This window comes from Trichomycterus rosablanca, chromosome 3, assembly GCF_030014385.1.
Source record: "Trichomycterus rosablanca isolate fTriRos1 chromosome 3, fTriRos1.hap1, whole genome shotgun sequence".
Classification (NCBI taxonomy): domain Eukaryota; kingdom Metazoa; phylum Chordata; class Actinopteri; order Siluriformes; family Trichomycteridae; genus Trichomycterus; species Trichomycterus rosablanca.
Window position 1 is genome coordinate 40,861,944 of NC_085990.1, and position 25,524 is coordinate 40,887,467.

The 25,524-nt window shown below is 40.5% G+C and overlaps 1 protein-coding gene across 1 annotated transcript in view; it reads right to left on the reverse strand.

Annotated features, from left to right (window-relative positions):
* Positions 1–25,237, reverse strand: part of LOC134309894 (plectin-like) — a 127,180-nt gene extending 101,943 nt beyond the window's left edge. The window contains exon 1 of the mRNA XM_062991319.1: positions 25,201–25,237. The gene's annotated coding sequence lies outside the window, so the exon portion shown is untranslated. The remainder of the gene's footprint in view (positions 1–25,200) is intronic.
* Positions 25,238–25,524: the final 287 nt, after the last annotated feature.

Below are 25,524 nucleotides of genomic sequence, written 5' to 3' on the forward strand. Positions count from 1 at the left end.
ATTTGCAGCCTCCCACTCTGTTTCTCATGAATAAAGAAAACTTCTATGCTCTTATCACAATGAGCATTCTCTTCATTGTATTTCTGTATTACTCAATCTTACAAGTACTCTCAGGCTAGTGAGTCCACCAGAGGGCTGCCTGCTATGGGCACTACAGTACAATAAATCTAAGCTACGTATATTTAGTCTTTTTGCCCTGTGATGGACCTACCTTTAAAGTTAAGTCAAATTTATTTGTATAGCGCTTTTTACAATAGACATTGTCTCAAACCAGCTTTACAGAATCCAGGACCCACAGACCAAAAACCCTGTTGAGCAAGCCGAGGGCGACAGTGGCAATAAAAAACTCCCTTAAAATTACAGAAAGAAACCTTGAGAGGAATCCATCCTCCTTCAACCAGTGAACTGCACCCACCATGACCCTGACCAGGAGTGGTAAAACAGACAATGAATGAATAAACATATTTAGTCTTATTTATTTATTCTTTATTTGTCTGCATTTTTTTTCTCCTTTCCTCAGATTTTTCCCACAATCGCCATGTACACAGAGAGTCACACCCTGATCAGCATTATCCCCCAACTCTGCGCAGGCGCCATCAATTAGCCAACAGAGGACGTAATTGCACCAGTTATAAGGAACCCTGGTTCGGCTCATCCCACCCTGTGAACAACAGCCAATCGTTGTTCATGTAGCAGGCCAGCCCAGACGGATGGCAGAGCTGAGATTCGATACGGTGTATTCGAAATCACAGCTCTGGTGTGCTAGCGTATTTTTCTGCAGCGCCACCTGAGCGGCTATTTGTAATATTCAATCCAGTGTCTGACAGCTAAACCTGACACTAATTTATAACCTGACAATATTCTATTGTTAGAAATCAAATAACAAATTTGTCATGGCACTACACCGTCATCACTTTGCAATGGTTGGCTGCGCAGATGGGTCAGCTTTCTCCAATGTCCTTGTATCGCTTGTAGCAGACTAGCTCCTGATAATGCAATCCACATAGTTATGTCAATAGGGCAGTTGTAGTCTAGAGTTAAGGTACTGGACTAGTAATCAAAAGGTCCTTGGTTCAAGCCCCACCACTGCCAGGTTGCCACTGTTGGACCCTTGAGCAAGGCCCTTAACCCTCAATTGCTTAGACAAGATACTGTCAAAGTACTGTAAGTCGCTTTGGATAAAAGTGTCTTCTAAAATGCAGAAAATGTAAATGTCAGACCAGCTTATTCTTGGTCTTCCTCATCATCTGAGTTTCTCAGATCTGTCATAACACTGCCTTCAATGTTGTCATGAGGCTGCCTCATCACATTCCCAAAGTAACATAACTGACAGGGTTTAATGTGGTAATTACTCATAAGCTTTTTAGCAGTTTTTTGATAACTTTGTTTTCAAAAGTCTGAATGCGTCTGTCTTCCTCTTTCTTCAGTGTCCAGGCTTCACATCCATACGTGGCTACTGGCCAGACCAAGGCTTATATTAATCATAGCTTGATGATGGTGCTAATTGACTTGATATTCCATTTCCATCACAATTTGATTATCGCTGCCTTGCCTATTGCCATGCTTGACAATAATTAGGGATCCTGTGCCATACTCTGCACATCTGACATTTATCATATCTTCTGTTTTTTTAACCACAAGGTATTTTAAACGTGTACCTTTACATCCATCAGAGGCCGACTGCACTGGACAACAGCCAGAAAGTGATCATTAGTCTTTTTAGTCTAAACTAAAGGATGATGATCTCTCATTACTTTCCTTAGGTTTTTATTCATAATAACTTTGTTTATAATTACTTTTCTTTTTACCTATATATTAAATGATCTTTCGTCTAATATAAACTTGAAATATCAAAATATCCTCTATGCCACACAGAAAGAATGGATCCCAGTTGGATCTGGTTCCTCCCAAAGTCTCTTCTTTGTAATATTTAGGGAGTTTTTCATGCTACTGTTGCACTTGGCTTACTTATCAGGGTTTTTTGGACCTGAAATATGTTAAGTTGCTTTGAGACAATGTTCATTGATCAAAATACAATTAAATCTGACCTGACTCTAAACATTCATCTTTGGTAGTTTTAGGGCCTTTTCCCCTATTCCTGCTTCATATCTGCAAAATGAATTTAACATTAAGCAGTTACATGGATCCTAGTTTCTGCAGGGTAAATATATTCAGGAACAGTACTTTCAACAGTTGTGTCACTTGTGTAAGCTAAACTTTGTGCCAAAAACAGGTCACAGTTTCATTTCTCATCTGGGACTAGCATGGATTGTATGCTTTCTGTTTAAAGCTCTGCCAAACATAATCTTTCCAAAACCTCGCCCTTACCAAAGAATGAGGAGTTTATAATGCACGACCCAGCCCAGCAAATTCCAAATAAATCTGCTTTATGGGTTTTATTATAAAACACAGCTTACTTTTTACACACAGTTATCACTGAAACTCTTAGGAATTAAAAACAAACATCTCCACCCTGTGTCACTTGACTAAAGAAATAAAGGTCATATTACTTCGCCTGTTGTATAATACAGTACAGGGGTGTGGTGAGGATCCTCATTCATCAGGTCCAGTGGACAAACTTAATCCCTCTCCTTTCATGTCAGGATAAGCTGCACCATGAATAAGGTTTTATAAACACTGAGTATTTATTTCCTAATAGTTTATTACAGGGTGAATCAAATTTCTTTCTATTCTTAGAGCCTTTTCATTGAATTATCTCCCAGTTTATTTCCTCCATGGAGGTAGGAAAGAAAAAGGAGTTGAATCAATGCCAGAAATGGCAAATGACTGCTCAATAAAGTGTCACTTTAAAACGAAATGACTTAGTAATGCTTTACTTTAACCTAGCTTTGTGTGTACTGTTAACAAACTCTAAAATAAAAGTAAACATTTACACTGTAGCATTTAGTCCACGCTTTTATCCAAAGTGACTTACAATTATTACTGAATACATTTTCAGCAGTTAAGTTTAAGGGGCCCAACAGTGGCAACTTAATGATGGTGTGGCTCGAACCAGCAACCTTACAATTACTAGTCGAGTACCTTTAACTCTGAGCTACAACATTAATGCTTACGCACTTAATTTGCTCAAATAATAATATTTTTGTATTGAACCTCAGCTCTGCCATCCGGCTGGTCTGGGTGGCTACATGAACAGACATCCCAAGTTGCAAAAACTCATTTCCGGGAGGTACCCCCATGTCTGCATGAACAACGATTGGCTGTTCAGGGTGGGAAGAGCCAGAACAGGGTTTCTCATAACTGGTGCAATTACGACCTCTGCTGGCTGATTGATGACGCCTGCACAGAGTCGAGGAATAATGCTGATCAGGGTGTGGCTCTCCGTGCACAAGGCTGATCCGCATATGAACTAGCCTCGTGCAGGTAAAAAAAGACAGTCGGTACAGAGCACATGTCAGAGGGGGTGTGTGTCTCCTCAGTCAGCAGTGGAGGGTTGTATCAGTAGAGGTGAAGCATGACACAATCGGGGTGATTGGATACGACTAGATAAGTGGAGAAAATTGGGGGGAAAATGTCTATACTTCCATACTTACACTGTCTATCAAATAAATTCTTAGATCTGGGATATATATTTGGATCTGTTATATTTATGGTTGTGAGTTTGTGAGTTGTTGTAAGTTCTGGAGATTCGAATCCCAGGCTGGGCCCACAAATACAGAAGGTGCATGGTGGTACAAGGTTGCATCAGAAAGGGCATCTGGTGTAAAACCTGTGTCTGTATCAAATATGCAGCTAAGCAATCCATTGTGGTGACCCCTAACAGGAGCAGCCGAAAGAACTCATCCTTATATTTATTTAATTACGGTTGATACGACATCTGTAATATGGACTTTGCATTTACTGTAATATCACAATAAAGACATATTATTTTTTGAGTTAAGTATTTAAACCAAACCCTAGTAGGATTAAATGAACCAACCCACGTTTTGACAGATTTGCAGTCCTGTGAATATAGATAAGATAATAGAATAATCATACACAGTTTTAAATGCAGACCAGGATTAGTCTCTGGTTTGTTTAGCTAGTCAAACCATGCCAGCATTTGGCAGCACGAGAGAACACCATAAATGTGAAAAGCAGAACATCTAGTACAAACCAGCTGTATTGAGGTGCGTTGCATTCCAGAAAAGAACAAGTCAAGGCTTCCTATTCCTCAGCAAAAAACACTTTTAAGTCTAGCCAGTAATCCTTTTTTTAAAAAAAATACACAAGTAAAGTGGGTGTGTATGGATATGCGTGTGTGTGTACATGTGCATACGTGTACTTTGTGTGAGACGAACAACCTTTCTGGAACCAGGTGCACCACAGTTCCACCTACCGGTTCTCTTGTTCATGTGATTCACTCCCACCGGATTAGTTCCAGATGACTTACCTTACTGCTCCAGTTCTACTCTCAGAGTTATTCACTGAGAGATATCTGGCTGGCAGGATACAAAGTCATCCGACATCTGCAAATGTGTTCGTCATTGATTTGGTAATGTAAATCATATCCGGGCACAAAGCAGGAAATATGGAAAACACACGAGGTGTGCATTGTGTGTGTGATGGTAGTTTGTGTGAGATGGTTCTGGGTGTGTGAAGGTGCTGTGTGTGAGATGGTTGTCTATATAGGAACATATGTAAGAACAATATTCACATTTTTATTATAAATGCATGCAGTCAGCAAACACTTTTATTAAAGGATACCTACAATCTAGACAAGATGCATTATAATCAAGTTGGGATTACTAGAATGTAGGTAGTAGGTTGGCCACTCCTGATTGTCCTGATTATTAGTCTAGTACCTAAACAGCTTAGTCACCACTGCCCAACATGGTTCTGGTGTGGGAGTGAGGTGGTGCTGTGTATGTGATGGTTCTGGAAATAAAATGCTTTTGGGTGGATGACAGTGCTGTGTGTGATGGTTCCTGCTGTGCAGTGGTGATGTTTGTATTATGATTATGGAGATGATTCTGTATGTAAGGTGGTTCTGTATTGTGTCTGTTGTGGACGTCAGAAGGTGCCTAAAATAAAATGGATCTAAATGTGAGATAGTTCTGACTATAAGATGCTTTCGGGTCAGTGACAGTGATGTATGTGATAGTTCTGAGTGTCAGATGGTTCTAGCTGTGCAGTGGTGATGTTTGTATTATGATTATGGATGTGAGATGGTTCTATATGTAAGATGAGTCGGTATGTTTGTTATGAATGTCAGAAGGTGCTTAATGTAAAATAAATCTAAATGTTGGATAGTTCTGGATATAAGATGCTTTCGGGTGGGTGACAGTGCTGGTTCTATGTATCAGATGGTTCTGGCTGTGCAGTGGTGATGTTTGTATAATGATTATGAATGTAAGATGATTCTGTATGTAAGATGGTTTTGTATTGTGTCTGTTGTAGACGTCAAAAGGTTCTTGATGTAAAATGGATCTAAATGTTGGATAGTTCTGGATATAAGATGCTTTCGGGTCGGTGACAGTGATGTATGTGATAGCTCTGAGTGTCAGATGGTTCTAGCTGTGCAGTGGTAATGTTTATATTATGATTATGTGCGTGTGATGGTTCTGTATGTAAGGTGGTTCTGTATGTGTGTCAGTTGGGGACGTCAGAAGGTTCTTAATGTAAAATGGTTCTAAATGTGGGATGGTTTTGGAAATAAAATGCTTTTGGTTGGATGGCAGTTCTGGCTGTGCAGTAGTGATGTTTGTATAATGACTATGCATGTAAGATGGTTCTGAATGTAAGATTGTTCAGTATGTGTGTTAGTTCTGGAAATCAGATGGTTCTAAATGTGAGATGGTTCTGAATATAAGATGCTTTTGGGTGGGTGACAGTACTGTGTGTGATGGTTCTGGCTGTGCAGTGGTGATGTTTGCATTATGATTAAGTGTGTGAGATGGTACTGAATGTAAGACAGTTTTGTACGTGTGTTAGTTGTGGAAATCAGATGATTCTAAATGTGAGATGGTTCTGAATATAAGATGCTGTTGGGTGGGTGACATTACTGTGTGTGATGGTTCTGGCTGTGCAGTGGTGATGGTGAGACGATTCTGAATGTAAGATAGTTCTGCATGTGTATCGGTTGTGAACATCAGATGGTTCCTAATGTAAAATAATTATTAATGTGACATGGTTCCAGGTGTGTGATGACTTTGGCTGTGCAGTGGTGCTAAATATGGGTAAAAGTTGGTTCGAAGTGAGTGAGATGAGTTCTGGGATCAAAATGCTTTTATGTAGCTGAATGTCTGTGTGTTATGGTTCATGTTTTGGGATGCTTCTGAATGTGAGATGGTTTTAGCTGTGCTGATTATGGATGTAAGTTGGTTTAAATTGAGTGAGATGAGTTCTGAGATTAAAATGCTTTTATGTGGATAAAATTCTGTGTATTATGGTTCTGGTTGTGGAAAGCTTCACAACGTGAGATGGTTCTGTCCGATGGTTCTGGTTGTGGAAAGCTTCACAACATGAGATGGTTCAGGCTGTGCAGTGGCTTGTTTGTGCAGTGATTAAGGGTGTGAGATGGTTAAGGGTGTGTGATGATTTTGGCTGTGCAGTGGTGCTGATTTTGGATGTAAGTTTGTTTGAAGTGAGTAAGATGAGTTCTGGAATTTAACTGCTTTTATGTAGCTGAAATTCTGGGTGTGTTATGGTTCTGGGTGTGGGATGCTTCTAAATGTGAGATGGTTCTGGCCGATGATTCTGGTGCTGTTTGTTAAGTGATTATGTGTGTGAGATAGTTCTGTATGTAAAATAGCTGGTTCTGGCTGTGTGTGTGACATGTTTAAAGGTGTGTGATAAGTGCTCACAAGGCTGGTGTTATGGCTAGACGAGACGTCTGCATACCTTCAGGACATTTTAGGACAATACAGTTGTACGAAGAAACAGCAACTCACCTGCAAAATACAAACACAATGATAATATTAGTGCACAGTTAATATGAGCCCTCTATTAAACATTTTATTATATATAAAGTCTATGAATTAAAGGTGGAGCTCTCAAAGAGCTGTACTGGGAGGAAACCATGCTATAGATAATAATGCTACGTGCCTTTATCCCAATATGTAAAGGGGACAAATTGGCAAACAGTGCCATCTGCTGAATATTTAGCTACTTAGCTGATTGTTCCCTGGAAATAAAATCCCATTTGACAGTCAGGTAAAACTGCTTCCTTACAAAAAGCAGGCAAAAGCTAAATGGTTATCTAAATTTGGAGAAACACTATCTGTATTTGGTTGTCAGGAGTTGAAATAGGCTTGACGGCACATAATAATATTAATAATAATACTAATAATAATACTACTAATATTAAATGTTACAATGTATTGTAGATAGAGTCAATTCCTGACATTTCTTTGCATATACTATCGGTAATAAACGGATAATTCAACAGTATATTACTATTTTTTAGGGGTCGTGTAGTTTGTTACCTGCCCCCTTAGACGAGCTATATTAAAAAAAGTCTTTTATTTAGTCTTATGGTCAGTATGGTCTTATCTGAACATTGTTTCATGTTAGCTAATGTCGCTTATTAATTAAACCTTAGGACGCAGGATTTATCTGTTGGTGTTACCTAATATTAAATTAGCCAACAGGGCGCCAATTCATCACAGAGCCTCAGTCATTCCCCCTTACTCAAACACAGCCAATCATGTCTGTAGGTAGATGCCTGACTGGCTGTTAGCACCGCTAGGGATTCAAACCTTGTATAATTTACTGCTGTGCCACCTGGGCGCCCAAACCTTATATAAATTTAAAATTAAAAAAATTGAGTACGATACAGTCATTGAAAATTAATACACCAAAACATTGTCTTTGTAGTAGGGTCACCAGTGTACTGATGTAAATGAATGAAAACACCCAGATCACTTGATAATTGCACCATAACTGCAATATTATATTTGCACCACACACAAACACACATATTTATACAAGCGCACCTCCCAATGGCTAGGCTGTTCGGCCACCCAAGCCCAAATTTTACTGGAGGAGACCATTCCTAAATATCCTGCAGTACTCTAATAGCTCCATAATTATAGTCAAGTAGCAAGTTTTGCTACAACTGCACACACACTAGTTATACACACTAAAATAAGTGGTGTAAACATTTACAACATTTCTAAACAAAGCCTGCAGTTGCTGACTTGGACTTCCATTCAGAAGCAAACGTTTCACTCCTTCACTCAGTAAGTGCGAACAGATTTGGGAAAATAAACATGTGCAAACTGTTCATCAAATGTACCAGAGAATGATCAGTAGCACAGAGGAGGAATGGTGTATATCAAGAAAGAAAAGAAGGCTGTCATGTCTGTCAGACCTCAGACACAATTCATCCCTAATGATTCAGTAAGAGGGGGAAAGAATTTAGATATGCACCACCAAGAGCTCTTGACAATGTATAACAAGGAGCATGCTTATCCCTGCAATAAGCAGTGATTAATCAGAGTCCAAAAGGATGGTGTTACATGCCTGGCTAAACTTCCACTGTATGACATCTTTGTTTTAGTAGCCAATAACAAATGGGTTTTTTTGGTTTGTTTTTCTCCAATTCCCCCACCCCAATTTTCTCCCCTAACCTAGTCGTATTCAATGACCCTGATTGCGTTATGATTCACCTCCACCGATACAACCCTCCACTGCTGACTGAGGAGCTTCGCAATTGACACACGCCCCCTCCGACACGTGTGCAGTACCGACTGCATCTTTTCACCTGCACGACGAGTTCATAAGTGGATAAGCCATGTGCACGGAGAGCCACACCCTGATCGGCAATATTCTCCAACTCTGCGCAGGCGCCATCAGTCAGTCAGCAGAGCACCAGTTATGAGGAACCCTGGTCCGGCTTGTCCCACCCCTGTGAACAACAGCCAATCGTTGTTCATGTAGCCGTGGTAGCAATGGATCCCTTGATGCCGTGCGGCCACGGACGAAACATTGATAATGTTGATAATGTTAAAACGGGTTAATGGTCTAAAGGTTGTAAAAGTGTTCATGCTTATTAAGATGTGTTCAAAATGATGCAGCACATAGCGCATTTTGTGTTCATGTTTATGTGAGTTTGTAAAGTTGCTGATGCCACTATATTCTAACATCACTCAGATTCCAAACCTATTTTAGTGGTACCTTGTAACTCAATGTTCCCTAAACTCGAAATCCTTGAAACTCAACGCCCTTCTTCAAGAAATTTGTACCCTTAAACTCGACGTGTGTGTGACTGCCGCTTTGTTCAGTGCTCGCCTTGAGCAATGTGGTGAAACGCCATCAAAGTGCGAATCTGAGATTAATCTGCATTTGTGTGGAATAACGGTCAAATTCACTCTGAAAGCTCCACATGTATCTGTGTTTAGCTGGATTTTCCTCCTGTTTCACTTTTAAACTTGTGTTATAGCTCAGAGTTCTGAGAAATTGTAAGAATCAGCTTTTTTCGAGAGTCTAAAACACATAATTAAAAAGCTTAATGTGACAATGTATTAAAAGAACGACACAGAAACACTAAACCTCTCTTAATTATTACTGCTCATAAGTTCTCTCCACTAATGAAATTCCTTGCTTGTTGTTTTAGTACAATAAGTCACTTTAAGCTTTGTGCACCATCACACTGACTAGGAAATAATGGCACAGCCAGTGCAAAAGCTGTTTTGCCACTTCTCATGTGAATGTGCCTTTATTGAACTCGCTAACGAATACAGTATTCCAAGATCAAGCATCTCCATGATTAAGAAGCATAAGGAAACAATAAATAAGTAACGGTAAAGAGCAGGTTTTATTGTATTTTATTTTGTTAATTTTTAACTGTTTTTCAATTGTATTTTAGTGTTTTCATATTATATTTGTGTTATTTTAAGTGTATTCCCATGGGACCATGGAACACATAAACAGGTTTCCCATACATCCTTATGGGAAAAAATACCTTGAAACTCAACACCTTTTAAACTTGACACCACACCCAGAACCAATTGATGTCAAGTTTCAAGGTACCACTGTACTGTATATACTTGATGGGAAAACCTGTTTCTTCTGGTTATTGTCATATAAAGAGTGCACAATCAAAATATGACTATGTTAAAACAGAGACCGTTGGCTGTGAAAAATAGAAAATATGCTAACATAGCAGTTTTTGTTTTTGACAGTGGAAGCCTAGTGGGTAGAGCTTTGGGCTATCAATAGAAAGACTGTGGGTTTAAATCCCAGCTCTGCCATTCAACCTCTGTTGGAGCCCTGTGCAAGGCTGTTAACCTTTTCTGCTTCAGAGGCGCCATACAATTGCTGACCCTGCACTCTAATCCCAGCTGGGATATGCAGAAAAAGAATTACATTGTACTATACATGTCTGTATGTATACATGACAAATAAAGGCATTCTATCTACAGGTACTCTATAAATTCAGGCATGTTTTGGGCAGAATGATTTGCAGCCACACTCAAAATTCCTGACAAACTGCTGGGCGTACCTAATGCTGAATGCCAAAACAAGCATTCTGGACGTTCTCGAACCAAGATCAAGCAGCAGGAGATAAAAACAGAATAGCGCTCCAGATGGAGTCCATTATGGAAAATATGCCCACCATCCACCAGTGCTCATACACAATAGTGTTAAACATGCACCCACACAAGCAGTCTCGCACAGACACACAGCTCCAGCCTTTTTACTGCTGAATAGCTGAGCATAGACGGGCAGAAGCCATGGACAAACTGATTCAAAGCTTCTGTGTGGATTCAGGGAGCTGACACTGTCTGCAAGCATCCGGATAACTATTTTAACATTTCCCAGCAATGCAGTACTGATGGCCTTTTAATGGCAATAAAATCCAAAGGGTCAAATCATAGATCGTTCAGCTGAACAGAGTGAGCATTTATGCTGGCTAATAACTTCTATATTCAAGAGCATGAAGTCTCAAGCTCTGCATGTAAGACTGCTTTCAACAAAGACTGCTTTCTTCTTGAAGTGTCATGGAAAATGAGGGGAAAAATTGATGTATTCTCTGCTTTTTAAGGCATAAAAGCCCAGACATTGGAAATGAGATTCTTTATACATCAGAGCAAAAATCAACGTCTTAATTTAGAAATACAATTTAGCCCACATACGTTTGAATAACGTACCAAAGAAGACAAGTGTCAACTTAAAAGTGGAGTTTGGAGTTTCTAAACACATTTTTGAAACACATTTTTAGGTTTATTTATTTATTAGGATTTTAACAGTTTTATGGGTACATTCATGACAGGACAGGTAATTACTGGTTACACAAGATTAATCAGTTCAAGTTCAATGTCAAACACAGTCATGGACAATTTTGTATCTCCAGTTCACCTAACTTACATGTCTTTGTACTGTAGGAGGAAAGAGCTTTTATAGCTAAAAAAGTGCAGTTAGTATTACATGTTCTTCTTGTATATGTGTACCTCCAGGTACTTTGGTTACCTCCAACACCTAAACAAGCAAATAACTTGCCAGCCTAAGAGTGAGACCAAAATTGTTGCATTTTATGTTAAGTGAGTTTTTATAGCTTAAAGCAAAAAAAAAAAATTGCAGCTAGTATGTCATGCTCTCCTTGTATAGGTGTACCTCCAGGTACCTTTACTACCTAAAACATGCAAAGGTGGACTGGCTATTTTTAATTGACCCTTAATGGACAAGTGTGTGATACAGCAGCAATGAACTGCCATCCCTTCTATGGCTTATTCCTTTTCTCCTGTACAATGCCCCGGAGGAGCCAAAGCAGAGAGACACTCCAGTATTTATTGGAAAAGCTTCCTAGGAGACTACACACTGTTATAGCTGCAAGGGGAGGGGTAGAATGTAGAGCAATTCTTGGTAATTCTTATTGTTTTGGCATGGAGGGTCCAGCAAAGCTCATGCCCATGTGTCCCCATACTTTTGGTTGTATATACTGGATAGTGGTATTATAAACTTAAAACGTGGAAAGCGTGTTTGTGCCATAGGGTGCACTTACTTCTGTAAAATGTCCTCATATTTATTTCTCAGTAAATGGTACTTGCCAATACATGATGATATTTTAGCGATCATCCTAAATACCTCACCTTAAATTAAATAAGTTAAATTAAATTAATGCAAGCAAAATTCATATGATAGATGAACTACATTATTAGGACCATCCGCAGAGACATGGACTCTACAAGACATCTGAAAGAGAGATAGGATCCACATTAGCCTGTTCTGTTGGTCTGTACCTGATGCTATAGCCTTCATGTCCTCTAGCATCAATGAGTCTTGGCTAGCCAACCTTGTCCACTGTCTCCCCACAGCTGCCTGTGAGCACTCTCGTTGTTTCAGAGATCCTTCAATCCAGTAGTTTGGTCATAACCATTTGGTCCTTATCAAAGTCGCTCAGGTATTTTTGCTGAACATAGCTGCTGCATTCAGCATGTGTACTGGTCATAATATACTAGGGTGACTATACGTTCTCTCTTTCATGGACATGTCTTCTTTTTTTGGACCTAAAAATGCATCCAGTCAGGATTTGTAAATCACCAAAAATGTTGGCTTTTTTAGTCTGCACACGCTATAGTTTGTGTTTTTGCACTGATTTCACCTTTCTATTTAGGTCCCGCCTTCTCGCACGTCTTAAAAATGCCCAAGCACAAATGAAAATTCACAGACGAAACAGAATGCATGACCTGCAAGTGTCAAATTAAGATGCCAGTTCAGCAAAACACAAAACTGCAGCCAAAGGAAAGAGATCGTCAGGTAAAGACAAGGTAACACATAAGATGCTGTTACTGCTGCAGAGGAAGTTTTTGCAATTTCATACCACGAAGCATCACAACAGCTACAGATCAATGGACTGCATGTCTGCCTTTTTTAAAAGTCTTTCCTTGATCCTGAAACAGTGTAAACATTTACAAGTGTGCGTACTAAGATAGAGATAATTGTCAATGGCAAGATAGCGCCAAATTCTGTCAAAATAGCTCTACTGGTCTTCTTCTTCCTCGGCCTTTGTCCCGTTCGGTTGCGGGGTCGGCTCTCGGCAGATCATGATCCGCGTTGATTTGGCAGAATTTTTACGTCGTATGCCCTTCCTGACACAACCCTCCCTATTTAATCCGGGCTTGCACTGGTTTCTGCATCTAGTGGGTAGGTATCTATAGGACAATTCAGTGTTTCCAATTAACCTGGCTGCATGTTTTTGGACTGTGGGAGGAACCCGGAGCACCCGGGGGAAACCCACACGGACATGGGGAGAACATGCAAACTCTGTACAGAAAGGACCTGGACCGCCCCACCTGGGGATCGAACCCAGGACCTTTTTGCTGTGAGGCGACAGTGCTACCCACTAAGCCACCGTGCCCCCCCCCCCCCCCCATTGAAAAATGAGTGATATTACACAAAGTGCAAAGTTTTAGTTCACACTGGCAGATTTTCAAATGCATTTTAGGGGTTCTCTTAGCCAAAATCAGTGATTTATAACAACAGTAGTAACTACTTGGGTTGATGCAATTTAAGATGCATGACTGAACAGTAATTATAGTAATGCAAACTTCCCATGGTGCATCAGCTTGCCAAGTGGATCTTTCACTGTGTCCTGGAGAAATGAGAACAAGCTGTGAAAAACACTAGGGAGAAAACTCTGGAGTCACAGATGGAACATCCCAAGGTGAGTTACTGCACTGGAAACGCCTTCGTATTCCAGAGATGTTTAATAGCTGTTTAAAGTTTAACCCCCTAATCTAAGCACGCTTGCTTAATGCACTGATAAACAAATGAATCTCTTTACATTTACAAATCTTGGCACAACCAAGTTACCGGACAATACTGAACGACGTAACATGACATTATATACGTAACTCTTCTCTTTTTGTTCACTCTGGTGAACGCACACAACCACACCTGTAAATCTGCTTGCTGTGAGGCACCAGATGTCTTACACCTGTTTGCTCTTTGCATTACGTTCATTCTGCTCCGGTTTCTCATGCTGCTCTCATGCTATTGTGCACTTTGTGCTGCAAACACAATAATGTCTTACCTTTAGCTGAGTAGTACGCGTCCAGCATTCTGTACAGTCAACACAGCAGTGAAAGCAAATAGACTTAAGTCTACGTTTTGCGCTCTATCCCCTCTGTTTCTTTTTCTTTTTCTCTCCAGGCTTCTATATCCCTTCCACTTCTGCCCACACTAAAGTACGTCATGGCTCACTGTGCTACAAAGTTACAGAGTTCCTCCCTCCGGTTATCAAAGCCCTTCCCATAACCTAATACCCACACGATGATTAGAACACAAATACTACAAAAGGGTCTTCCCACCATAATACTGCATGTTTCACAATGCCACTAAAGGCAGGACCAAAAATGTACATTTTTTTAGCAAAGTGTAACACTAGCACAGGTCTGAGTGAGTGTTAAAGGAAAAGCACCTTCAGAGAGTAAATTATTAACCAGTGCACAGACATGTTGCTAACATCAGTACAGTGCACAAGTCTGATGTAGAGGGTAATACTAGTATATTTGGGTTACTGGGTATTTTGTTTTCCCTCAGAGTGTACTGGAATTCTAGCTAGCTCTACTGGTTACAAAGTGAACTACAGCAACAGACTATCTAATCACCTGTAGTCATTGTGTTGAAAAATGCTATTCTGCTTTTTAATGCTAACGATAATAATAATAATAATAATAATAATAATAATAAATCAACAATAATTAAATAAATAATATTTCACATACACCGATCAGCCATAACATTAAAACCACCTCCTTGTTTCTACACTCACTGTCCATTTTATCAGCTCCACTTACCATATAGGAGCACTTTGTAGTTCTACAATTACTGACTGTAGTCCATCTATTTCTCTGCATGCTTTGTTAGCCCCCTTTCATGCTGTGCTTCAATGGTCAGGACTCTCCCAGGACCACTACAGAGCAGATATTATTTGGGTGATGGATCATTCTCAGCACTGCAGTGACACTGACATGGTGGTGGTGTGTTAGTGTGTGTTGTGCTGGTATGAGTGGATCAGACACAGCAGCGCTGCTGGAGTTTTTAAACACCTCACTGTCACTGCTGGATTGAGAATAGTCCACCAACCAAAAATATCCAGCCAACAGCGCCCTGTGGGCAGCGTCCTGTGACCACTGATGAAGGTCTAGAAGATGACCAACTCAAACAGCAGCAATAGATGAGCGATCGTCACTGACTTTACATCTACAAGGTGGACCAACTAGGTAGAAGTGTCTAATAGAGTGGACAGTGAGTGGACACGGTATTTAAAAACTCCAGCAGCGCTGTGTCTGATCCACTCATATCAGCACAACACACACACACACCACCACCATGTCAATGTCACTGCAGTGCTGAGAATGATCCACCACCTAAATAATACCTGCTCTGTAGTGGTCCTGTGGGGGTCCTGACCATTGAAGAACAGGGTGAACTTTTAAAATGACTATTTTCATTAAAATCAACTATTAAATCTTAAATTATGTTATTTTAAAATATATTTATAAATAGGCATTCGGGTGGAGCAGCAGTCTATTATGCTAGCCCACCACCATTGAGACCTGGGTTTGAATCTCTGCGGTGCTATTACTGGGCCTGGTCTACACACACATAATTGGCTATGTCTGATGGAAGGATAGCTAAAGGCCTGAGATGGATTGGCGCCCTGTTTAAGATATATACATACATATACAGGTGTAAGGTACAACAAAATTCTTTCTTCGCATATCCCAGCTTGTTTGAAATATGGGATCAGAGCGCAGGGTCAGCCATTGTACGGTGCCCCTGGGGCAGAGAGAGTTAAGGGCCTTGCTCAAGGGCCCAACAGTGGCTGCATGGCATAGCTGGGATTCAAACTCTCAACCTTTCAGTTGATAGCCCATAGCCCTACCCATTAGGCTACCACTGTCCCTAATAATATTCCTGCCTTGCGTCCAGTGTTTTCCAGTGGAACATGCAACCCTGACCAGGATGAAGCGGTTGAAATAATATTCGTAAATTCTAAAACATTGTTGCAAATAACTGCTCTGATAACTTCCATACACTAGAATTGATATACAGGTTTGAGGTAACAGTCACAGTGTAAGCAAGACCCCGCCCCCTTTTCTGTCTGATCAGCCGAATAAGTGGCCAATTTTGTCTGCTGCAGGCACTCCCGCCTGGTATCAGAGCTGAGATTCGAACTTGAGGAGTTAAGACTCCCAGTGCTGATGTGCTAGCGGAATATCCTGGGCCACCTGGGAACCCAGGTAATGCTTTTCTCAATTGGAAATCCAACAAAAAGACAGATATAAATAAAAAAAGACAGATATAGGGACAGATATGGCCTAGTGGTTAAGGTACTGGACTAGTAAGCGAAAGGTCCTTGGTTCAAGCCCCACCACTGCCAGGCTGACACTGTTGGGCCCCTGAGCAAGGACCTTAACCCTCAATTGCTTAGACTGTATACTGTCACAGTACTGTTAGTCGCTTTGGATAAAAGCGTCTGCAAATGCTGAAAATGTAAATATAAATTACGCTGCCTGTCTGAACACAGCCACATTGTACATTTTCAAGTCAACGTATGGGTCTGTCAGTTAATATGGGCAAAGCCTGGAGAAATCTTGTTAATGGTACTGAGAAAGTAAATAATAACTACATTTCAGAAGAATGTGTGCAGAAACAGTATTTAGTGTATTTAACAAGCAACAGATTAGGTTTGAGAAAGAAGAATGTTCCCATAAGCACTGTGTTTAGCTTGATGGCACTCTGCAATTATCCTGCAAATCCTGCTTGTTAATGTGAGTTGAGATTAACTGCAAACACATGAATAAGCAGTCTCAGATTAGTCGTCATACAGCAGCTCCGCGTGTTTGTTTTTTTAAAGCATTTTCTCCCCTTTTCCCCTGATTTTTAGGGCGTCCAATTTTTACCCAATTGCATTATGCTTCCTCTCTACTGGTGCTGACCCCCGCCTATGATTGAGGAGAGCGAGACTGACACACGCCCCCTCCGACACGTGTGCAGTAGCCGACTGCATTTTTTCACCTGCATAAGTCAAGTTCACTTTGTGCATGGAGAGCCACACTCTGATCCGCATTATTCCTCTACTCTGTGCAGACGCCATCAATCAGCCAGCAGAGGTTGTAATTGCATCAGCTATGAGATCCCTATCCAAACGTTGTTCATATAGCCCCCCAACCAAATATGACTTTTTATTAGTTATAACTCACATATGGATACTGAAATACATCCAAATATCAATATATTGTCTTCATTGTGTTAGTACAAAACCAAAACAGCAGATATTCATGACCAAATATTTCAAGACCCAAGGTAGGACTACACCCAGGACAGAATGTCCATTCATTGTAGGGCAACACACACTGACCTTTTGACTCACTTAGACCTCTGGGCAATTTATAGCAGCCAAAAAGTGAAAGCAAACCAAAGTACCCAAAGGAAATCAACACAAACATGAGGACGTGTTCCCTTGAACAAGCATTTCTTTATTCCAAATTGTGCCAGTTCAAAGTACTAAATAAAATATATCACCACATGATAATGCTGTTTCCAATGTATTATTATTACTAACAATTGTTGGTCTATTATGCTAGCTTACCAACTCTAGGATTCAAACCCGCTATTGGCCGATTGGGCATCTACCAACCCTGCAATGGATTGGAGCCATTTCCAGGGTATTCCTGCCTTAAGACCAATGTTTTCCGGTGGAACCGGGCCTCAATGACCCTGACTGGGGTCAAAAGTATTGATTAGACTTGCACCTTATGATCTGCAGACTATACATTTAAAAATTACATGCACATTTATCAAAAAACAACATCTTGTATGTACATTGTGTTCCAAAACAAGTAACAAAACTTTTCATGTTCATGTTTTACCACCTATTTATCCTAATTAGGGTCGTGGTGGGTCTGGTTTTCCCAGAAACACTGGCGCAATGCTGTAACCCATCCCAGACCAAACTTCAATTTATTGCAGGGCCTTAGCCACCCCCCTCAGACATAGGCAATCATGCGTGTATGTAGACACCTCACATTTAAACCCTGGATCCCAGTGGTAGTGGGCTACTGCAATTTACTGCTGCTCTACCCAAGCACACATAACTAATCATGGAAATAAAATACATTCTCATTTAAATTTTCATTTAAAAATATGATTAATTCAACATTAAACCAGTTAAAAATAATCTGAATTAATAACACTGATAAAAGCACCAAGGTGGTGCAGCGGGATATTCTGCTAGCACACCAGTGCCGAGATTCTGAACTACTCGGTTTAAAACACAGCGATGCCACCGGTCGGCTGGGCGGCATCTAGCGGTCGGCATTTTTGGCAGTGCCTGCAGCAGACATGGTTCTGCTAGGGCGGGATGACCGGACTATGTGGGTGGGGTCATCAAACGCTGTATAAGGACCCTGAATAGAGAGGTGCCTGTGCAGAATGCATGGGTGAAAAACGGTTCCGCTAAGGGCTACGCATGGGTCAGAGGAGGATTGAGCAGCAATATACCCACCTCGACTGCAATCAGGGATCCCCCAGCAGCAGAAGACAAATTGACTAGGCTAAATTGGGAGAAAATGCATAAATAAAATAGAAAAAAAAAACAAACATTAATACAATTAAAATGACAGGGTGGGCACATTTACTACAGTCTAGTAGTGATCATAATAGTAAACACAATCAACCTACTTCCTGAGCGTAGAATTAACCAGGATGCACCCTGCTCCAACTATAAATAGTACAAAGCATAAATAGAAAGAACGTTTGTTTTTAGAGGACCCCGGCCTATCCCATTAGCACACATCCTGACTTGTTGGAACAGATCCAGCCGGTTTTAATGGGATTCCCAGAAAGAGAAACAGGAGATCTCGGCTCCATCCACTACACGCTAGAGAACAATGGCAGGCAGTCCAAAGTCATGCAAACAATGCCTATTGTCTCTTATTGCTTAACGTTACAGTTAGATTTCACATCACTGAATCCTGTAAGGAAGAGACATGCATGTACACTCGGCCCAGGCTGTTTGCCAGAGTTGTACAAAAGAGACAACGGTTATCTGATTATGATTTAAACAATTGCTCTGTGATGTGATGTAGCAGTAGCTGTACAGTGTCAGTCTCATTTCCTGTCTTTGTTTAAAGCGCCTCTCAGCCGAAACAACAACGCACAGACGCACATGGAGCCATTCATTTAGACACGCACAAATACACGTGACTGTGCACACAATTCCCATCATTCCAACTTCACATTTGTCACTATAGTGGTTTTAGCCAGTCATAATGCTGCAGGTAATGCTGATGAATGGTATAGACGTGCTGGTAATCAGCAGCAGAGGGCAGTGCACAGCAGGCCAGAAAAACAGAAGAAACAGAAGAACCAAAGTGAGATGGGCCAGACTACAAATGACAGCTCTAATATCATAATATGGACATAATAAATATGTGGTGCTGATAGTATAAAAAAGGTTTAATTTGATCTCAGATTTACCTTCTCACAATTTCAAAGTTAGATTTGGGAATGGCTTACCCTATGCTCTGACCCCAGTTTTCCTCCCAAACTAGTTGTATCCAATTACACGATTGCATTACGCTTCCCCTGTACACTAACACACGCCCCCTCCGACACATGTGCCACCTGCACAAGGCGAGTTCATATGCGGATCAGCTTTGCACATGGAGAGTGACGCACTATCCCCATTATCTCTCGACTCAGGTGCCATTAATCAGCCAGAATCAATAATTGCATGAGTTATGAGCATGTAGGCACCAGCTGAGATTTGAACCAACGAGGCCTTGACCAGCTGTGAATTAACTGGAAGCAAAGACACTGTGACAAAGTTGGCTTTTTGCCAACAACAGCTTTGAAAAGAATCGTTCACAGAGGTATGTGGTACCAAACAGTTACATAGTTTGTAAACATACATTAAGTGCAACCATGCACTAATAAACAAACCATGCAATCAGTTCACTTACTGCATGACTCTCCTCAGTCACTGTCCAGCTAATTTTTGGGTCGTGCAAAAGAAGCTTGCCGTGCAACCAAATGACTCTCATATGCCTAATTTTTCTGCTCATATTGTTCCTTGCAGTGGTATAATTTGCGAGTTTGGTGTGATGTCTTTCAGTATTGCTTTAGAAGGGCAAAGGCTTATACACAAATTATATTGTAAAAACATGACCCTTAAACACTAGAACCTCTATTTTCTAGAATATATTTTCAAGTGTCAGATAAATATACCCCTGTAATAATAAATCTTTATTGTGATTTACTTATTTACTTTCTTAAAATTTGAAGTTACAATCTCTTTATTTATATAAACATCAATAGCAATATTTGAAAGAAAAAAATCCATTTAAAATAAATTGATTTAATTTTACCCACACAAACAACAAGTCAATGTTTTTTTTTTTTTTACTATATACTACAGTAACCATGACTAACCCCTGTAGTTGTACTAATAAATAAGTCAAGAAATTAATTGTACATGTTTAGCTAAAATGTTTTTCAAAATAACATCAAAACAATTCATGAGTAATGAGTATGAGACATACTCACATCCTGACAATGCAAAAAACAAAAACACATCTGCGTAACTCAGACGTACACAGTCTGTGACGCATTCACTGCCCTAATGGCACTTCGACAACAATTACTGTGGAAAAATGGAAAAAAGAGGTTATGGCATGGGTCGTCTCGGTCTCAGGAGACCAGCAAACAGGAAGGCATGGAATGCAGACAATTTTATGAGCTACCACAAGCAGGAAGGTTGGGGATTCCTTCCTAGGCTAATGGCTTGTTTTTCCTTAGCCTGAGAAAAAACTGATTCAACAAAATGATTACTTATAGACAACTATCAGACTAAACTATCAAATCCAGTGTAGTGTAACAGGCTTACTGTTACCGCTCTACAGTAATAAAACAGCTAACATTGACGGTTTTACATTAATTAACCCTGCAAACACAGTGAAAATTTTAATCACTACATAATACATGATACATTACCTATACATCCATCCATTCATCCATTCATCTATCTAGATTGATAGAGCCCAACAAGAGCCAAGCCCAACATGAGCTTATCTATCTATCTATCTATCTATCTATCTATCTATCTATCTATCTATCTATCTATCTATCTATCTATCTATCTATCTATCTATCTATCGAGCTTACCTACCTACCTACCTATCTACCTACCTATCTATCTAGATTAATAGAGCACAACAAGAGCCAAGCCCAACATGAGCCTGCCTACCTACTACCTACCTACCTACCTACCTACCTACCTACCTACCTACCTACCTACCTACCTACCTACCTACCTACCTACCTACCTACCTACCTACCTACCTACCTACCTACCTACCTACCTACCTACCTACCTACCTACCTACCTACCTACCTAGATCAATAGAGCCAAACTAGAGCCAAACATGAATACAGGGGACAGGGCACCAATCCATTACGGGGTTTCAACCATAACCTGTGTTATGTTCCATTTATTTATTCATTCACTGTCTGTTTTACCACTGTTTTATCCTGATCAGTGTTGCAGTGGGTCTGATTAAATAGCCTACAGTAATTCGAAGGTTGCTGGTCCAAGCCCAACAGCCACCAAGCTGCCCCTGTTGGGACCTTGAGCAAGGGACTTGTATTTAGTCACATTTGTAAGTAGCTTTTGATTAAAGCATATGCTAAATGCTATAAAAGTAGATTCAAACCATAAACAGGAAAACAGGGAGCATGGTGGCCCTGTGATGGACTGAAGACCTGTCTGGAATATTTCCTGCCTTTCGCCCAATGAATTGGACCCACTGTGCCCCTGACCAGAATAAAGTGGTAGTACAACAGGCAGTGAATAAATGAATAAATGTTAACGTCTTACAGATTTCTAAGGAGATGTCATGTGATCTGTCCTAAATGAAACAGCAATATCACCAAAACCCTGCAAAACAGGTCACTGCTGGACCTTATCTTCTGCAACTGATGGGAAAAAGCGAGGGCAAGGAGAAACCCTACAATATGTGTTTTTACAGAGGAGAGTTCAATCTAACACTGTCATGTGACTTAGTATCCGAGTTATGAGATTAGCACTCAAGTGCTAGACTTCACAGCCTGGTTACTGCAACTGCCTGATGGAGCCAGAGTTATAAACCTAACAGGACATAGTGACTGGACCAAACTCGTCTTACTGCTAGAATGTTCCCACGGATCAGTGATATTTCAGCTGAAGAGAATGCACTAACCTTTTAGCGATACAGTGATGACACCATAACAAATGACTTCACATCCAGAGGAGAAATGACATCTTTCAGAGTGGAGGCCAACCTGTGCTGAAACCACTGTATCAGACATGCCAAGGTATTCCCATATAGCGTATTACTATATACTACGATCATTACCAATTATTACCTTCTCAGGGTGCCCAAAATGTACTGATAACTCCAGAATTGCACTATTTTTAAACTGCATGTCAGAAAGACAGCTTAAAATAGCTAAAAGTTATAGTAAACAAGATTTCAATTAATTTCACTTGATGTTTTACCATCTCTTTATCCTGGTCAGTGTTAGGGAGGTCTGGCATCCACACACATCCTAGACAGGACGCCAATCCATCGTGGTGCTTCAACCACTTCTCTCCCTCAGACACAGCCAATTATGTCTGAATGTAGACCCCAACTGTCCAATAACACCAGGGATTAGAACCCTGAATTCTAGCAGTAGCCGCTTCCTTTGGGGGTGGCATGGTGGCTAAGTGGGTAGCGTTGTCGCCTCACAGCAAGAAGGTCCTGGGATCGATCCCTAGGTGGGGCGCGCCGGGTCCTTTCTGTGTGGCGTTTCTGTGCATGTTCTCCCCGTGTCTCCCCGTCTTTACTCCGGGTGCTCTGGTTTCCTCCCACAGGAGATACTAAATTGTCCAGGACTGTGTTCGATATAACCTTGTGAACTGATGAACCTTGTGTAATGAGTAACTACCGTTCCTGTCATAAATGTAACCAAAGTATAAAACATGACGTTAAAATCCTAATAAACAAACAAACAAACAAACAAAGCTGCTTCATTTGCTACTTACAGGAATCCTGCTGTTATATGGCTGGTTTTGATACCCTATTATTAGTAAGGCCCTACCTAATTTACGGCTGTGAAAATCGTGTTACAGACCGTGGAATGAGCCGTTTCTAGTGTAATATGCAATTTGCTGTAAAATTCAAAATTCAAGGTTTGTGTTTAGTGATTAAACATTTTTCATTCACGTAGCATATGAAATATGAGGCGCAATATGCAATAAGAGGTGGTCCTAGCAATCATACAGCAATTACGTTAGTGTAACAGACTCTTCTGTGGTGTAGTGTGCTCACAACGTTTAATGTGTTTACATATTGAGTGCATTTCATAATCAATGGAAAAGTATGCTTCTCTACACACATGATCATCTCTGTGCTGTGCATCAAAAGAACAAGTCAGTAAAGGATTATGCTCCTGATAGTTTGTCTATGTACGGTTTATTTCTGACTTTATAAACTCAGCAAACTCTAAAAACGCTCAGTTACACTAGCAATCTGTTAAACAAAATGTCTAAAAGTCTAAGGCAGCTAAAAACACGACTCAGGTAACTAAGTTTGGAAAACTCCCAACCGATTCTGTGGATGCTGAGGAGGGGTGTGTCAAAACATGGACATGTATTTTTTTTTTCTATTTTATTTATGCATTTTCTCCCATTTTCTCCCAATTTAGCGTAGTCAATCAGGGTCCATACACAGCGTTTGAAGACCCCACACACATCCGGTCATCCCGACATAGCAGAGCCGTATCTGCTGCACTGCACTGCCAATTATGCCCACTAGATGGCACGTTTCGAACCGAGGAGTTCAGAATCTCGGCGCTGGTGTGCTAGTGGAATATCCCACTGCACCACCTGGGCGCCTAATGGACAAGTATTTTAAGGTAGGCTGGCTGTGTAGCTTCTATTGATTTTATAATTCAATTTATGAGTGTAATTTAATGACTGCCATGAAATGTGCCGCTTTTGTTTAAAAATCAGTGATTTTTGAAAAACGAGGTCCGTGAAATTAAGCACATTTACCTGTGAATTTAGTAGGGCGTTAGTTATAAGCCATAACGTATTTTTTAATCAACTGCTTGCTATGCATAGATAAGAGGAATTCGCTGGCCAGGTATTTGCTCTCTGGTTTGCAAGGTAAATGTGAGGTTTGACTGCTTTGAAAAGAGAAGACCAAGCATTATGTGCTAACCTGTCTTATTACAAACCCCATTTCCAGAAAAGTTGGGACATTTTGTAAAACACAATAAAATAAAGAACCTGTGACATGTTAATTATCTTGAATTTTTAGTTAACTGATAAAAAACAATGATTTTTTTTTCATTCTCTTAATACTAATCAACATGAGTGTATTTTGTATTCATGTATGATGAAACATGAAGAGGAGAATCAGGTGACTTTTAAGCAGCTGAAGTCTCATATCAAGCAAGAATGAACAAAAATTCCACTTGTAAACTACAACAGTTAGTGTCCTCAGTTCCCAAACCATTAAAAAGTCTCATTAAAGCTCCCAGGTGGCACAGCGGGATATTCTGAACTCCTCGGTTCGAAACTCGGCATGGCCACCGGTTGGCTGGGTGCCATCTAGCATGCATAATTGGCAGTGCCTGGAGCAGACACGTTTCTGCTAGGGCGGTATGACCGGACTATGTGGGTGGGGTCTTCAAACGCTGTGTAAGGACCCAGATTAGCAGATAGAGGGTTTGCAAATTGGCAACTAGAGTTATTAATCACTATAAGAATATCTGCATTCAGCAAGGACTGAAATTGACAGAGCTCCTAAAAAGCTTTCACACAACCACATAGACACACACACACGTTCACACAAAACTTCTGTCTGTCTACCAGGGCTTCCGCTAACTCTGCAAACAATGCCACGGCCGGACACCCCTCCCCAAACACGCGATGCCATGCTGTGCTGTGCCTTGCTGTGCCGTAAAAACAATTCCTATTTGTACACACATTCTCGCTCTGAGTTCTCTAGTTCTTTCCACCAATAATATAATACAATAAAATAATATTTAAAAAGCTTAAATGAAAGAGTGTTCAATCTTCTCTCAGGCAGTACCATGAGTAGGTATAAGTTAAGGCACATGGAGAGAATAAAGCAAAACAAGCCGAAAACACACAAGAGTACACACAACTGGATGCAGATGTGCAGCAGACAGAGCGGAATGAAACGGAGCGTGTACCTTTAAGAGTAGTGATCTCTTTCTGGATGCATCTGGTTTCCATGGCTGGATCTGGAGGTAACGTGTTCTCTAAGTATCCTTGATATTTATGCTGCTTCTCTCTCTAAAGCATCTATAATCAGGCGAATGTGAACTCACACCTGCTGCAGGACTACACCACTCTCTCCTCCTTCTTATTTATCTTGTTCTCTTTAAAGTCTATCGATAGTTAACAGAACTTGTAGCTCTAACAGATCTTCTCTTATAGCCTGTCGTCCTCAAACATATGCTCACATGCCAGTACTCACTTACTCATTCACAGAGTGTTAATGGGAAGGAGCGTGC